At 38.6% G+C, this 16,665-nt stretch overlaps 1 protein-coding gene across 2 annotated transcripts in view; it reads right to left on the bottom strand.

Moving 5' to 3' along the window:
* Positions 1–10,054: 10,054 nt before the first annotated feature.
* The window catches only part of sobpa (sine oculis binding protein homolog (Drosophila) a), a 61,179-nt gene continuing 54,568 nt past the window's right edge, over positions 10,055–16,665 (bottom strand). For both annotated transcript variants that reach the window (XM_085392107.1, XM_085392108.1), the window contains one exon: positions 10,055–15,088. The gene's annotated coding sequence lies outside the window, so the exon portion shown is untranslated. The remainder of the gene's footprint in view (positions 15,089–16,665) is intronic.

Raw genomic sequence — 16,665 nt, 5'->3', positions numbered from 1 at the left:
CTCTCCGCCCCCTGACATCAACACACACACACACCGAGGACTCAATTACCCATAATCCATCAGTCCTGCCCTCCAACCTGGATATAGCTTGAGATAAATTTCTCGTGTAATCTTTTAATATCAAAAACTTTAACTCTTCTCTTTAGTAGGTCAAAAGTATCCATTCTTTGTGTAGTTCATAACTGTAATAAGTTTATATTTTTAACAATAAGTACGAGCAAGACAACCACAAAGATGATCAAAAGAAAGTACACTCTTTTCAAATTCTAAGGTTTTATATAATAAAAATAACTAGCTCGTCTGAGATTTTAGAATTTGGCAATACAGCTTCAGATGAACTGGGAAACATGACATATTACACCATGTCTTTATTTATTTCGCACAAAATAAGCTGAAACACAATACAATATACTACTTAGGGGAATTCCTAGTGCTGTCACAGAAGCTGTCTTTGCAAAGAGTGAATAAGATAAGATGACAAATTCCTTTTTAAAGTAATCCAGTCTGCATTTTAGGACTTTATATCTTCTATCTGAAGGTGACAGTCCACACTCAAGATGGAGGATATGTAACAAGTTTGGCAGGATACAGGTTTCTCATAAATGAATTGGATGGAGAGGTCCTCAGTTTACTTTAATTTTGCCAGGACAGAAAGATTGACATGCCGCGCAGATATGTCATACTTCGTGATGCACTCCAATACATTGTTTTCTGGAAAGCACCGAACACGGTTAGTTGGCATAACAAAAAAAAATTAAAAATAATTCGATGCCTGATGCCGATAATCAAATCCACTTGATTATTTTGAGTACCTCTATAAAAGCAGAAGTTTTAGCAGTTTCCTTGTCTGCACCATTCAGGTGTGTGCAAACACAATATCAAAGAGATACAACATCTGCACAGATCTTAGAAAAGCAGTTGCTGCTGCTCATCATTCTGGGCACGGTTATCTGGCTATTTCCCAGAAATTTAAAGTCCATCATTCTACAGTGATAGAGACAGTCTTCCCAGGAGTGGATGTCCCAGCAAATTCACCCCAAGGTCAGAGCATGCACATCTCAAAGAAATTACCCAAGAGCTACATCTTGGACTCTGCAGGACTCAGTTACCATGTTAAATGTTAAAGTTCACAACACGATTAGAAAAACACTGAACAAATGTACCTTGTTTGCAGAGTTGCTCATGAACAAATCACAAGACCTCTGGAACAATGTCCTTTGGACAGACAAGACCAAAGTGGAGATGTTTGGCCATAATGCACAAACACCTCATACCAACTGTCAGCATGGTGGTGGAGAGCTTGTGATTTGGGCTTGTTTTGCAGCCACAGAATCTGGGCACTTTGCCATGAGTCAACCATGATCTCCTCTGTATAGAGTCAAATGTGAGGCCTGACAGCTAAATTTTAGCTTAAACTGTGTCAATGATCCCAAGCACACGAGCAAATCTAGAAGAGAGTGACTGACCACAAAAAGAATGAAGGTGTTGCAATGGGCCAGTCAAAGTCCAGACCACAGCCTGACTGAAATGCTGAAGTGGAGCCTTAAGAGAGCTGTGACTAAACAAAGCTCAGTGAACTGAAACAAAAATGTAAAGAGTGACCAAAATTTCTCCACAATGATGTGAGATTGACCCTAAACATAGGGCTGCTCAATTAATCGAATTTTAATCACGATTACGATCTGGGCTTTCAACGATCATTAAAAATGACTGAGCCGATTATTAGCCCCTCCCTCATTTATCCGCGACACCTTAAAGGCCGTCTGTGAAAATATTGTCGGGCATAAACCGGTCCGTGGCGCAAAAAAGGGTGGAGACCGCTGATTAAGAGGACCCGAGGGAAGCTCGGAAAGCTAAGCAGAAGTTATTTGGAGAGTGACTGCCGTTGGTTGAAAAGAGAGTTTAAAAAAAAACAAACTTCAGTGGTGTTGCACACTATTTTATATTATTTTTTTTAAAGTTATTGTTAACCCTTTAAAGCCGGTCAGAGCAGCACACTCCGTTTTGCGTAACTATTTTTAAATCCCTGTAGAACCTGAACCGTGTAAGCTAGCGCAATAATTTGTTTTGCATATGAAACCGGAGGAGTTGTACTTACATCTGATGCCATCAGCTTGTCCTCGGTCACGGTTTCGTTCCACATATAGCTTTGCAAAAATTGCATAAAAAGCGCTTGCAAGAACAAAAACATAATATTCCAGAAACACGCTTTGCCGTTCCGATCAGCTGTTCGTAACACTTCCCACAGTGAAATGATGCACCTGCTGTTTTCTTTGCAAATTTGCATCATAGGATTGTTTTTTGTTTTTCCTGCAGTATATAAAAATTGCTGTATCTCCAAAATAAAACTATGAAGACACTCAAAATAAATTTCCTGTGGTGGGAAACTATTTTTTTGCAACTTTATTGTATTTAAAGTTTTGAGGGATAAACCTCTTAAATTTCTCCAAGTAGAAATATATGTAAACAAAACAAAAGCGATTTTCAATTTTTTTGTAGTTTATTGCACTTTTTTGCAATTTATGTAATTACTATGGACTTAATGCATACATATTATTAAAATATGGGCTATAACAGTTGTATTGATGTATAGCAACTTGAAATGCTCCCACAAATGGCACTACAACATGTAAAAAAAAATATATATATATAAGCTCTGGTGGACTTGGTTCTATGGTAGGTCTTAAAGGGTTAAATAAATATCATCAAATAATCGTGATCTCAATTTCAGTGAAAATAATCGTGATTATCATTTTTGCCATAATCGAGCAGCCCTACCTAAACATGCTTCTACGAGCTATTGAATCATGGGGTGTACTTAGTTTAGTCACACACTGCTTATGCAATTTGGCAGAGCTTTACTTAAATAAAGATGCTGTATAATATAATATAAAAACACAGATAAATAATAAATATTGGTAAAAAAAAAAAAAAAAAGAAAGAAAGTATACCCTTAAAATTCAACGGGACATAAAAAACGTACTCCTTACCAGGTCTTAAAATTACAATAGCACTTCTAATTAGAGTTTAACTTTAACAAGCACTTGAATATATTATTTATAGCAGAATTAATTTGATGATCAGTTTTTCAATATCAGTTATTATAATAAGTCTCAGTGTTTGCGTTATTATATTTAAAGAAATAAAGAGGCAATCGAACCATCGATGTACCTTCACTTTGCTCAAACTAAATGTCACAATAAAGTTTTTTCCACTCTCTCTTGCATGTGTATGTGTGCAATTTCCCATACAGTAACAGTAGCAGGAAGTGATGCTTTTTAGATTTTCTTTATTTGGAACAGTCAGTTTGCATGAGAGTGTCACAGACAGGCGAGCAGATAAACACACAAGCGCCACCTGCAGAAACAGGAATGTTTCTTGGAAACAGCACTCATACCAGCAGATTTATTGTCTGTTTGACAGGGGATGTCTGGGAAATGCAGTCCAAAATAACAGCGACGATACAGGCTCAAAATGATCTACTTCTTGTTTTAATAAGCTTGTCTCATCACTCACAGTAAAGCACTAGGCTAAGATGTGCCATCCTGAGACCCTTGTGCTTCTTTGTAAATGTTATTGAATCATAACTCCATGCCGTTTCACTTGTACTAAACATAGATCTCAGTTATTTTGACCACATTTTAAGAGGCTCACACTCACCTGAATATGACAGTCATAAACACATGGGCAGTTTTTAGTTGATATAGGTGGTGTTTATGTGTAAAGGTGGAGACTATTTAAGGATATTTCAAGTAATGTTATAAATTGAATAAGAATTACCACTTACTGTTATTTTGATGATAGGATGTGAGAGACATGATGCACACTAAACTGAAATATTCCCAAAGCAGCAATCAGACGTAAGCTGCATTCAAGCTGGCTGTACTCATCTCTGAGAAGATTCTCAGTAAATTTCACACAAAACCACACACAAATCCAAAGCAATTTGAACACAGATTTTACAAAAATGCATATCAAAACTGGAATGAAAAGTGATAATTTAAGCACACATTTTCACATTTAGCTTCACATATCTAATCATCTTTGCTTTCAAAAGGCAAATCAAGAATTTTTAATGCATACATAAATTCCCTTAAATGCACAGATCACGTAACATGTCATATGATGCTCATCTGCAAACATCCTGAGGCTAATTTCACTACATATATGTGTAGTTGTTACATGAATGTGTACATATGGAAAAAGCTATCAAATGAGCTTTGTTATCAGCTGTGTGGGATGGCCAGACTTTACCTGTGGTTGCTAGGATTACCTCTTTGTTTTGCAGCTGCATCATCTTAATAAAGAGCTTTAAATTCCTAGGAACTAGGCACTATTGGTTTGTGTTGTGTTATTGGCAGTGTGCTGCCCGAGAATGAAGCAGCTATATGTTTTTATTTTTTTATTTACACACATTTATTTCTTGTTGTCACAGGTCAAAAAAGTCTACTAAAGCATGAAGGTCTATTGATACGGGACAGCGGTTAGTATATTTATTATTACACACATAAGATAACTTGGAGTGGAGTTATGACTCTCAAATTATCCTCAATTGCATTATTTGGACTATGACAAAAATATTCCCCTTTCCACTGAAGTGGGTGTAGACTTCAGTGACAATGCAATTTCCAACTGGATAAGAAGTACACAGTACATACAAATGATCACACAACACAGGTCACTTGTTTTAAAGAAACAGTTCACTTAGTCATTGATGTGAACAGGTGCTTTAATCACACTTAAAGAGTTTACTTCTCAAAGTCAAAGACACAAAAGTGGCCTAGTATCAGCATAGCTGTTTACTTGTTACACAAACTCCACCATATGCAGCCAAGCAAACACAGAATAGGACAGATGTCATAAAAATTGCAGAACTAGGACCAAAATGCAGACTCAAAGACAGAAGGAAAAATAAAAAAAGCAAGCCTTTATTTTGGCTGATTCAAAGTCAGAACACAAAAATCCACAGGCAAAAGGCAAACTGAATCCAAAGCAGGGAGGGAACACACTGGGAGGCTGAACAGACCCTGAGAGGAAGACGGAGGGGAAGATACCACTATTTATATATGAAAGGGTAATCAAGGAACAGCACACAGGAGGGTAACAAGACACAGATGATAAGAATCAAGGACAATGAGACAGCAAAAATGACACACAAAACACAGAAGATGACTACAAAGGCTAACAAAGTAAAACAGGAACATGAATAAACACGACATCGGGGAGAAAAGACAGAGGAGGATGAGATAGAAAACACTAAAGATACAAAATAAACTAACATAAACTAGAACTATGAATTAAAGGCTCAACATTTCTGTAAATAATGAACAAAGAATCAAACAGAGAACATCTTAAATATACAATTCAGTATCCCAAAACTCCTACACAGTGACATAATATTTATATTATATTGATATCATAACTCTGTTTCTACACTCATTTTATACGAGTGCTTGTTGTTTGTTGTATATTTGCTGCTATGACAACTTAACTTCCCTCTGGGATTCTTGAAGTTTCTCTGATTATGATTAGATATTAAAGTCACCGGGTGGCTAAGATTTGTGTCTTCATTACCATAAATTAAGATATTTCCACCATGAAATGTAGAAAAAAACAAAATGGGTGCTTAAAATTTCACCCAAAAGCAAAATTTTGGGGACAACACACTTTATCTGTGCCCCCAGTTATTAAATGAATATAGACAGTTATATAAATAATATTTTAGCTGTAATCATTACATAAGTGATGAGAATAATATAGGTATAACAATGTATTGTCTATAACAAAAATATCATTTTATATGGGGTGTTCATGTTATTTTGTCCAGGGGATGATAAACAATGCCCAATCACTAAGCAAAAAACAGAAAAACTACAATTGTTAATATTATGATACATTTTAAAATTCTTGTCACTGCTTGCTTACTTTTACTTCTATGGGAAAATCAAACTTTTTATTTTTCTATTTATTTTATTCAATTTTATTGTACCTCCGGGCCTAGTGAGTCAGTCATTACTTACAGAAACCATAAGATGGCGCTAGAGACCACTGAATCTACAATTCACACGCGCATCAGCGAGCATCAGGAAGCCAGACTGATTTAAAAGACATAAAGAAACCACTTAAAAACAGTTGGAGTATTTAGAAAATCTGTATATTTCTTTAACATATAATATCACATGTGCAGAGTTTAGGAAGCAACACTTTATCTTTTATGAATAGATGTCATAATTATCATTACTAAAGCATCATCTGTTAGATAATTGCCTGTAAGTTCTCTTTACTGAACTAATTCTTGTTGCACTCTCCTTTTTTAAAATCAACCATATACTGCTCATGAATATTGAAATACTATAACCAAGGCCTAGCTATTTATGAATGATTCAGTGTTCTAAAATGTGGTTAAACTCTTTATTGCTTTTGCATTAATTATTCAAAACAGTTTAGCATGACTGTCAGTATAAATATATCTGACTGGTATGACCTATGACATTCCTGTTTTTTAATGGGGGCAAAAAGAAGAGAGAGAGACAGAGCCTACATCATGTCCATAAAGAGCAATAACAATTACTCAAAGTAATACTAATCTTTCTTTATGTATAATTGAAGGCCATAAAAACAAAGAAGACGAATTCGTCATTAAATTTGCACAACATTCATTTCTTTTGGGTTTTAAACCTTTTTTCCCCACCAATGTTTATCTTCAGGTTGTATTGATTAAAAAAAGCTTTCAATGAAAAATATGAAATCTTTAAAATTCACCTGCAACTCAGTTCATGTTGCTATGTTTATGAATAATAGCTAAATTCATATGTTTCAGATGTGGTTTGGGACATTCTATAAGAAAAGTCATACAGTGGGGCAAAAAAGTATTTAGTCAGCCACCGATTGTGCAAGTTCCCCCACTTAAAATGATGACAGAGGTCAGTAATTTGCACCAGAGGTACACTTCAACTGTGAGAGACAGAATGTGAAAAAAAAATCCATGAATTCACATGGTAGGATTTGTAAAGAATTTATTTGTAAATCAGGGTGGAAAATAAGTATTTGGTCACCTCAAACAAGGAAAATCTCTGGCTCTCACAGACCTGTAACGTCTTCTGTAAGAAGCTTTTCTGTCCCCCACTCGTTACCTGTATGAATGGCACCTGTTTGAACTCATCATCTGTATAAAAGACACCTGTCCACAGCCTCAAACAGTCAGACTCCAAACTCCGCCATGGCCAAGACCAAAGAGCTTTCGAAGGACACCAGGAAAAGTATTGTAGACCTGCACCAGACTGGGAAGAGTGAATCTACAATAGGCAAGCAGCTTGGTGTGAAAAAATCAACTGTGGGAGCAATCATCAGAAAATGGAAGACATACAAGACCACTGATAATCTCCCTCGATCTGGGGCTCCACGCAAGATCTCATCCCGTGGGGTCAAAATGATCATGAGAACGGTGAGCAAAGATCCCAGAACCACACGGGGGGACCTGGTGAATGACCTGCAGAGAGCTGGGACCAAAGTAACAAAGGTCACCATCAGTAACACACTACAACGGCAGGGAATCAAATCCCGCAGTGCCAGACGTGTTCCGCTGCTGAAGCCAGTGCATGTCCAGGCCCGTCTGAAGTTTGCCAGAGAGCACATGGATGATACAGCAGAGGATTGGGAGAATGTCATGTGGTCAGACGAAACCGAAGTAGAACTTTTTGGTATAAACTCAACTCGTCGTGTTTGGAGGAAGAAGAATACTGAGTTGCATCCCAAGAACACCATACCTACTGTGAAGCATGGGGGTGGAAACATCATGCTATGGGGCTGTTTTTCTGCCAAGGGGACAGGACGACTGATCCGTGTTAAGGACAGAATGAATGGGGCCATGTATCGTGAGATTTTGAGCCAAAACCTCCTTCCATCAGTGAGAACTTTGAAGATGAAACGAGGCTGGGTCTTCCAACATGACAATGATCCAAAACACACCGCCCGGGCAACAAAGGAGTGGCTCCGTAAGAAGCATTTGAAAGTCCTGGAGTGGCCTAGCCAGTCTCCAGACCTCAACCCCATAGAAAATCTGTGGCGGGAGTTGAAAGTCCGTGTTGCTCGGCGACAGCCCCAAAACATCACTGCTCTCGAGAAGATCTGCATGGAGGAATGGGCCAAGATACCAGCTACTGTGTGTGCAAACCTGGTAAAGACCTATAGTAAACGTTTGACCTCTGTTATTGCCAACAAAGGTTATGTTACAAAGTATTGAGTTGTATTTTTGTTATTGACCAAATACTTATTTTCCACCCTGATTTACGAATAAATTCTTTACAAATCCTACCATGTGAATTCATGGATTTTTTTTTTCACATTCTGTCTCTCACAGTTGAAGTGTACCTCTGGTGCAAATTACTGACCTCTGTCATCATTTTAGGTGGGGGAACTTGCACAATCGGTGGCTGACTAAATACTTTTTTGCCCCACTGTATAGTGGATTTTCTGCTAATTAATGTTCCACTCATGCAGATTTTATGGTTTAATATTGGCTATTAATATATATATATATATATATATATATATATATATATATATATATATATATATATATATATATATACAAAAACAAGTTGCAACTCATCAAAGTGAATATCTAATCAGCCAATCATGTGACAACCACCCAGTGCTTTTAGATACGTAAACTTTGTCAACACGACCTGCTGAAGTTCAAACTGAGGATCAGAATGGGAAAGAAAGGTGATTTAAGTGACTTTGAATGTGGCATGGTCGCTTGTGCCAGACGTACTGGTCTGTGTATTTCAGAAACTGTTAGTCTACTAATACTGATCCCACATATCCTTTATAGAGAGTAATCAAAAAAAGACAAAATATCCAGTGAGTGGCAGGTCTCTGTGAGAACTGTCGCTTACTGTTGCTGCTGCAGGCTGATAGGAAGGCAACCACAACTCGATACAACCAAACAGGAGAGAACTTTTGAATGTCCGCTTGTCAAAACTGGATGCTGATGAGCTACAGCAGCAGAAGACCACACCAGGTGCCACAGCTGTTAACAAAGAAAAACAGGAAACTGAGGCTACAGATTACACAGGTTCACCAAAATTGAACAATAGAAGATTGGAAAAATCTGGTTTGATGATTCTTAATTTCTGATGCAACATTTGGATTGTAGGGTCAGAATTTGGTGTAAACAACATGAAAACATTGATTTGTCCTGCTATATATATAAGTTGTTCAAGTTGGTGTGATTGCCAGATTTGGGGTCCCTTAGTATCAACTGCGCATCGTTCGAATATCACAGCTTACACGAGCATTGCTGCTGACCGTGTTCATCCCTTTATGACCACAGTGCACCCATCTCCTGATGGCTGCTTCCAGCGGGACATCACACCATGTCACAAAGCTTAAATAATCTCAAACTGGTTTATTGGACATGGCAATGGCTTCACTGTACTCGGACAATCTCCACGATGACTATCAAGGATGTGCAGCTGGCAAATTTGCAAAAGCTGTGTGATGCTATCAAGCTGACATGGACCAAAAATCTCTGTGCAAGTTTTCAGCACCTTGTTGAATCCATGTCATGAAGAATTAACACAGTTGTGAGTTCTCTGAGTGTTAATGTTCTACAGAGTACACAAACTACCAAAATCAATAAATGTATATGCCTGTGAATGCACCAAAATGCTATTCAAAATAATGTAGGGATTAACTATTTTATACCATTGCACATAGACCTCAGGAGGAATTAATATTCATTTGACTTTGCATGAATTTATTTACATCTTTCCTTATTTATTTGTAAATTTTTTCATTAATTTATACATCCTTCTAATTATTTCTGTAGCTTTTTAATGTGTTCATTGTTAATTTCCGGATTCATTTTATTAATTTTGTTTTAGAAATGTCAATTCTTGCCACAGTTTTTGTTATTTAATTTATGATAAGCATTATTAGTAATTTGTTTATTTGTCTCATTTTAGTTGAGTCACTTTTTTGTTCATTGTATGTGTGTAAGAACAAATATAACACATGTGAAACAGAGTTGTGTGTGCCTCTTATTTATTTGTCTTCATGGGCAATTCACTGAATAAAACAAATACTGTTACAACACAAAAAAATGACCATTCTCCAAAAGCAATTTTGGCCACATGTTATGTACATGTTACTACATAATAAAAAGGCCTCCTCATATCACTGTGTCCTCCTTTTTAATGATTAAAAAAAAGAAAAGAAAAAGCATGTCACTGTTCACCAAGCATTTACATTGGAATCAAATGCTCAGGTCAAACCACCTTTACTTTTTTATTTGCAAATGCAAAACTTGTCAACAATAAATAATACTATAAAATGTACACAAAAAAGATTGACAGTCCACCACGAGTTAAAACAGTTTGGATGATTAGGAACGAGAAAGTCTGGAAGGGGTGGGGTGAGGGGGTTCTCTTCTTAGCAAAAATGTGACGGTCCATACAAGCTACAGAAAAAGCTGATCATCTATACATTGACACTAGCAAGATAACAAAGTTGTTGTTTCTGGTATATTTCATTTTGTACAAAGAAGGGAGAGTCTTCTTTACAAGCGAGCATCATTGTCTTAACTGGAGAGATTATACAAGCAAGAGTTAAGGCAACTTCTCCGTTGTTTCTGAAAAGTAACATGAAGTTGAATCATGTTTTATTTTGCCTGTGGACCACTTGTTTTTAGCAGTTTTGGAGTTGGTTGTCATTGCATAATTAAGGCTGCTGACCAGGCCTGTAGTCCATCGCCAAAAAAGGAATGCTGGATATTTGTCACGAGTCGGGTTGCCATCACAAAGACTGACTCGGTGGTCCAGGTTTTCCCCACGAGAGTCAGGCTTTCGCATGTTCAGTGTCTGTCTCAGGCACAGATAGTATACCGCTTGTGACGCCAACACAGCATGGTGCAGATTAGAAACAGACACAATTGGGCATGTTGCTGTAGTCTCTGTATGTAAGCGTCTCTATGTAAGCAGGAGTGAAAACAGACATAACAACGGATTGCAGTAAGTTCCTCATCAAATCAAGCCCTCTCAACATTTTAAATCAGTATGAAAGTACTGGTTAAGATATCTGGGGTTTTCCATCCTAGGAATAAATTTGTTAAATTTTCCTGAAGGCGCCACAAGAAAGGTCAGGGAAAGGTCAATAAAACAAACAGAGTTATTCTCTGGGGAAGAAATTAAATCAATTTCAATTTATATTCTTCTGATGTAAACTGTATTTTTTGGGAAAGTATTACAGAAAGAAGTAGCTCTACTTAAAGGAATAAGTCACCCTAAAATCACATTTGCACATCTTCCCTGTGGCCTGCCATGCTTTCACTCCATTCCTATCTTGTGTATTGGCTGTAAAGATTTTTGCCTTCTCGTCTCTTCGGTATAATGGAACTAAACGTCTCTTAAATATTTGTGTGCAACAGGTTAGGGTTAGGATTTGAAAAACTCGGCAGAGCAGGGCCCACTTAATTCAGAAACCTCTAATGTACTATTTTCCAAATAATGTCTGCTCTTGTCATGGGAAAATGAAAGGTTTCTTCTGCACAGTCACGGGTGTAGTTCTGTAGGAAGAGTAAATGGATCATGATTTTGGAAATGGGCATTACTGTTGAGTTTTTCAAATCTGTTTTAGCACTTTAAACACACATGCAAATGTCACTCACAGACTGTGTATTTAAGATGGACTAAGCCACTGTGCCGTCACCCACTGACCATTTGTGCTTGGGCTGTTTGGGCCATTTGCGCAACGTTGGTTTCCATGCTGGAGCCATAAGTGACTATATCTGGATGAAAGGGTGCTAACACTTGTGAGTTTGGTTAGCAAGCACCACACATACATGCCTGCTAATGAGCTTTAAGTAACAGACTAATAAAATATTATAATTCATTCACCAAAATTAAAGCACAAACCTCTTGAGTGGGCTGATAGATGGCATATTAATTGTCTGAAAATATAATTAAAAATGTTGTAAAAGACACCAACACCTAAACCAAGTGTTGTTCTTATGAAAGGGGAAACTCCAAAAACTGTTTTTGTGCCAGGCTGTAAAACATGGTTGTATGCTCTTTTTAATGTATTTTGACAAAGGAAGCTAACTGAACTTCTTTGTTTTTGGAAAAAGCCTCAAGTGGCCAATCCGGGAACTGCATTCCTTTATATTTCCTGCAGCTCAATGTGATTTAATTCCATTATATCACTATATTCAAAACTACAGCAGCTCACACCAAAAATAACAGCACTAGATGCGTATTTTAGTCTGTCTCTTTAAGTGCAATACAGCAAAAGGCAGACAAGAGCTTCATAAGACTGGCTCCGCTTGCAGAGAATTGAAGCAGAGACGAGGAAAAGCTTAAAGTGACACCAAAGCTGGGCCTTGGCAAGAGGCGAGCTAAGCCTAAATGCCTGACTAAGAGGCGACAGATAGAGTTGCACACTGCTTATTCTGAGTCAACACTCTGTAATCTCAGCTGGGCTCTCTGCTTGCACCTGCCCCACACACACAAACACAAAGTTAAATTTACTATGTGCATTGTGCCACATTAGTATGTATGCTTGTGAATACGGGCGTAAGGAAAAGCTCGGTCTGGTCTTTACAGTGTAGAAAATAATTTTTTACTTTTATACTAATAGTTTAAAGAAAATCAGGGTGCAAGACAAACGATAATTGAAGATCACTTTGTCATTTTAAGACAGATTCTATGTCACGCTTACTGTGACATATCACAGGTCTAAACCGAAAAGAGTATAATAGTAATGATGCTTTTGACATCCACTTCTCTTCTCTTGGGTCTTCTTTTCTTTTCTTTTTTCAAAATAAGTGCTTGTTATTTTGGCAGCTATAAATTATCCAGTCAAATCTTCAGTTTAAAATCCCATTTCCACTAAAAACTAGGTGACATGTTTTGTTTCAACACACCAGAGGCCTTTGGCATGTGATAATACCTTGTCTCACACTGGTACAGTGCACCTCCTCCATAGGAGTGTAAACTAAATGCTGGCTTTGTCTGATGGCGTCCCAGCTCACAGCCGATGTGTAACTGGATCAGATCAAACTGGATGGGTGATAGTTGTGTTGCATTTACTCAATCTTCCCGGTAGGATCTACAAATGCTGAAAATACTTTCTTAAAACAAAAAAGAATTGGCAAAAAAAGAACCAACTTGGCAGAGTTAGTGGACAAAATATTGCCATAAAGAATTTGTCCTCTGTGTGTTTACTGTTCAAATGTTTCTGTTGTGTTACTTCAGCAGTTTTCCCTTCAGTCCCACAAGAATAATTTATGAAAGAGCTGGCTTCCCCCTGCACCCCCCTCAAAATTCAGTGCAGTCAGTCTCAAACTAACCCATGACAGAAACATCACTGGTAATGTATTATAGAAAAGATTAAGTACTAGCCTGCGGAAGCGAGTACCCACTGCAGGCTGGAGGATGCTTCCACATTGCCATGCCATCTCAGTTCTTTTGGTGGTGCAAGTAAGCCTTGAAATGCTCTCTGTTATTACTCTTACTAGCAAAGATTACTGTTTACGCACACGGGCAGCATTCCAGAGGGTAGAGAAAATGTCAATAATAGGAATGATTATCAGGACAGCTCCATCTTATCCTTGTGTAACACTAAAACTGAATTCAGTGGAGAGCAAACAGACAGATGCCAACGGAAAATGGCAGAGATGCACGATTCCACCCACACACTTACTTGCTGGTGAAGGTTATCTCCAGAATATTTCTCAACATATGTGAAGGTGGTTTTATGCCCCCATCCATAAAAAAAAAAAAAAAAGATTTCCCAGATTTCTTAATCCCATTGGATTCACCCAGAACTTTGTGACAAGGTTGGCAAGGACATTTTTGCTGGCTGTGAACAAGCACGTGCATTAACACACAGATACCAAATCTGGGCTTGAGAGATGCATCTCTGCAGACACCATCATGCTCGGGGGAACTCACTATGTGTTCTTAGCCATTCCTGTGTAACGTGAAAACTTTTGTGCTGCTTTGTGCAACTCTCTTTTAAACTGACTTACAGTGTGCATGAATTGTCATTCCAGAAGCATTCAGAGCATTCAGAATGACTTTTTGTGTGTGTGTGCCTTCCCAAAAGATAAAAGGCATTCACGAACAGCAGCACTTGAGCCAAATGACTCGTCTCCAGCTCATATTTCAAGGTGACAGTAAACTCTTGAAAATGATATAATCCCATCAGTTTTTACATTTCAGAGTCAGAACATCACAGAAAAGCAGCTGCAGATTTGTAATCTTAATATCTGATACTTTGGAACTATCAACAGAAAATCTGGGGAAATGACAAATCAAATAGCTTGAAAATCAGTTTGAAATTTCATTAAATCATCCTGGTATTTAATTGTGTATCTACTGCTTCCATAGACATACGTGCATTAAAAAGTCTGGCTCCTCCTCAGCAATATGGCGCCTGCTTTGACTCATCATTCCATGAACTGAAGCAACCGGTGTGGCATCTATGTGCAAACATTTCTGGTGAACAAGCAAATGCCAAGTTGATTTTTAATGCCTCTACAGCTCAGTGACAAGTGATAAAAATAAGACTTACAGGAGCAGAGATTTTATACCTGTGGTGTGGCACAAAGTTGGATTGAAGCGTTTCAGTTTTAGGGGCTCCTTCAGTAATTTTCAAGCAGCAGATTTGAATATCGGACACTACAGTGCGTTCCATAGTAAAAAGACAATACAGAGAGTACTTGTTCGATAGGGGAGGGTGGGTTGAAGTCTAAAGGGGCAGTGTGGCTGAGAGTCTCTAAATGAGGAGAGGAGCAGTGGGGTAAATTCCTCCTGTTGCAGGAATATACTGACTTCAGTTCAGGGATCAAACGGTCCTGGTGGCCATCAGAGTGTCTGTCGCACAGACAACAGTAGTCCACTTGGCTATGATACACATCATCATGTTTGTTTGGACTCATCGGTCATCAAAGGCGATTTGTGGTGCTGGTAGACTGGACGATGGGTAAGGATGAGGACAGTGTGTGTGTGTGTGTGTGAGATTTGGAGGTGGGGGGTGGACAAGTGAGTGTCGTTGATGGCACTGCGGTCCTCAGAGCATCCATCTGTGAAGCAGAGTGGGAGGAGAATTAGACGGAGTCAGAGCTGTTTTCGGGCAAAGCTGATGCATGAATTCAAGGTATTTTAATTTGAAGGTAAGTGGGAGAGTGGAGGATGCTCAGAGCAAAGACAGTTTTGGTGTTAAAATCACTGAGGGCCAAATTAAGGAACATGCAGATTTTTAACAGCACTTCCTAATTTGTGGTTTATTCTCCCAGCAATCAGAATCAGCTTGAGGACACTTTTGGGCAAATAAAGAATAAAACATTCAGCTTCTGCGTCTCTATTGGAATAAATTTTACATAATGTGTTAAATATTTCATAATGAATGCCTTGTGATGTTGCAGGCAAGGTGAGATATGGTATTCCACATTTTGCACACTATGGAGGACCAAAACCCTCTAGATAAATAATAAATATATATAAAAAATAAATACATGACTTTATTAAAAATAATATGCAATCAGGTGCACTAAAATAATATAAAAAAAACTATTGTAGGCATAAATCAATTCGAGAAATATATGAATTAATATTTAGAATTTAATTAGCTTCTATTTTTTATTTGCTGGAATTTCTCTGTTTTTTTTTTTTTTTTTTTTTTTTTTAAATGACATCAGAAACAGCAGTATGCGACATTACGTGATGGCAGAGCTTCAGTTCATCCTTTGTCATTTTTTTTTTTTTTTTTTTTTTTTTTTTTTTTTTAATAAATAGGACAGGGGGAATGAATGAGAGAGAGAGGGGGAGAGAAAGAAAGAAAACCAAAGGGGAGAAGAGACGGTGAGAAGGGGGGGGAAGAGAGAGAGAAAAAAAAAAAAAAAAAACTCCTGGGTCACCTGTATGGAGAAAAAAAACAAAAAAAAAACAAACAAACAAAAACAAACAGAGGAGACAGCAAACAACAAAGAGCAACATAATAATAGAGAAAACAAAGCACCATCACAATAAACTAGCTAGTCATAGATATCAGTATTTACTAAGTAATAAACGATATTGTGCAGCACGCAAGATAGACAGCGCACAGTGTGCTTTGAGGCAGCAGCCAAGAAAGCTTTAGTCCGCGTCTGTGAATACCCATGTGTGCATACCTGTGTGGATCAGCATGCTTGCATTCCAAAGGTTTCTCCATGTAATGATCTGCTAGGGAGTGTGGGGGGGCCACAGCCCCGTCCTCCAGGGTGTGAAGCGGGTATGGAGGAGATCAAAACTCCAGACATCCAGAGGCCCCCAGAACACAAGAGACCATGGAAGACCAACAGAGGGGCAGCCGCGCCACTGTCCCAGTAAGAGCTGAGGAGAGTCCCAGATGAGGGCTCGCCCAGCAGCCGCGGAGCAGAAGTCAGGGGGAGTTGCAGTGACGCGCCCGTGAGCTCCGCCGGCCCCCAGCTGCGCCTGAGTGACCGAGCCCTAGGCCGAGAGGCCGGGGGCACCCCACCTCCAAAGGGGCCCGAGCGAGCCCCAGGCCCCAGGCCCCGACAAGCGGCCGCCAAGGAGTGAGCCGGTGTGCACCCGGACGCCCACCCCCAGACACAAAGAACCACCAACACACCGACACCTGAGGGAGTCCGCCACCGGCAGG

Source organism: Rhamphochromis longiceps, linkage group LG19, assembly GCF_057381845.1.
Source record: "Rhamphochromis longiceps isolate RC_006_pf linkage group LG19, R_longiceps_female_GT1.1, whole genome shotgun sequence".
In the NCBI taxonomy this organism is placed as follows: Eukaryota; Metazoa; Chordata; class Actinopteri; order Cichliformes; family Cichlidae; genus Rhamphochromis; species Rhamphochromis longiceps.
The sequence above is the reverse complement of the archived record's forward strand: the minus strand, read 5'-3'. Positions and strand labels throughout refer to the sequence as shown.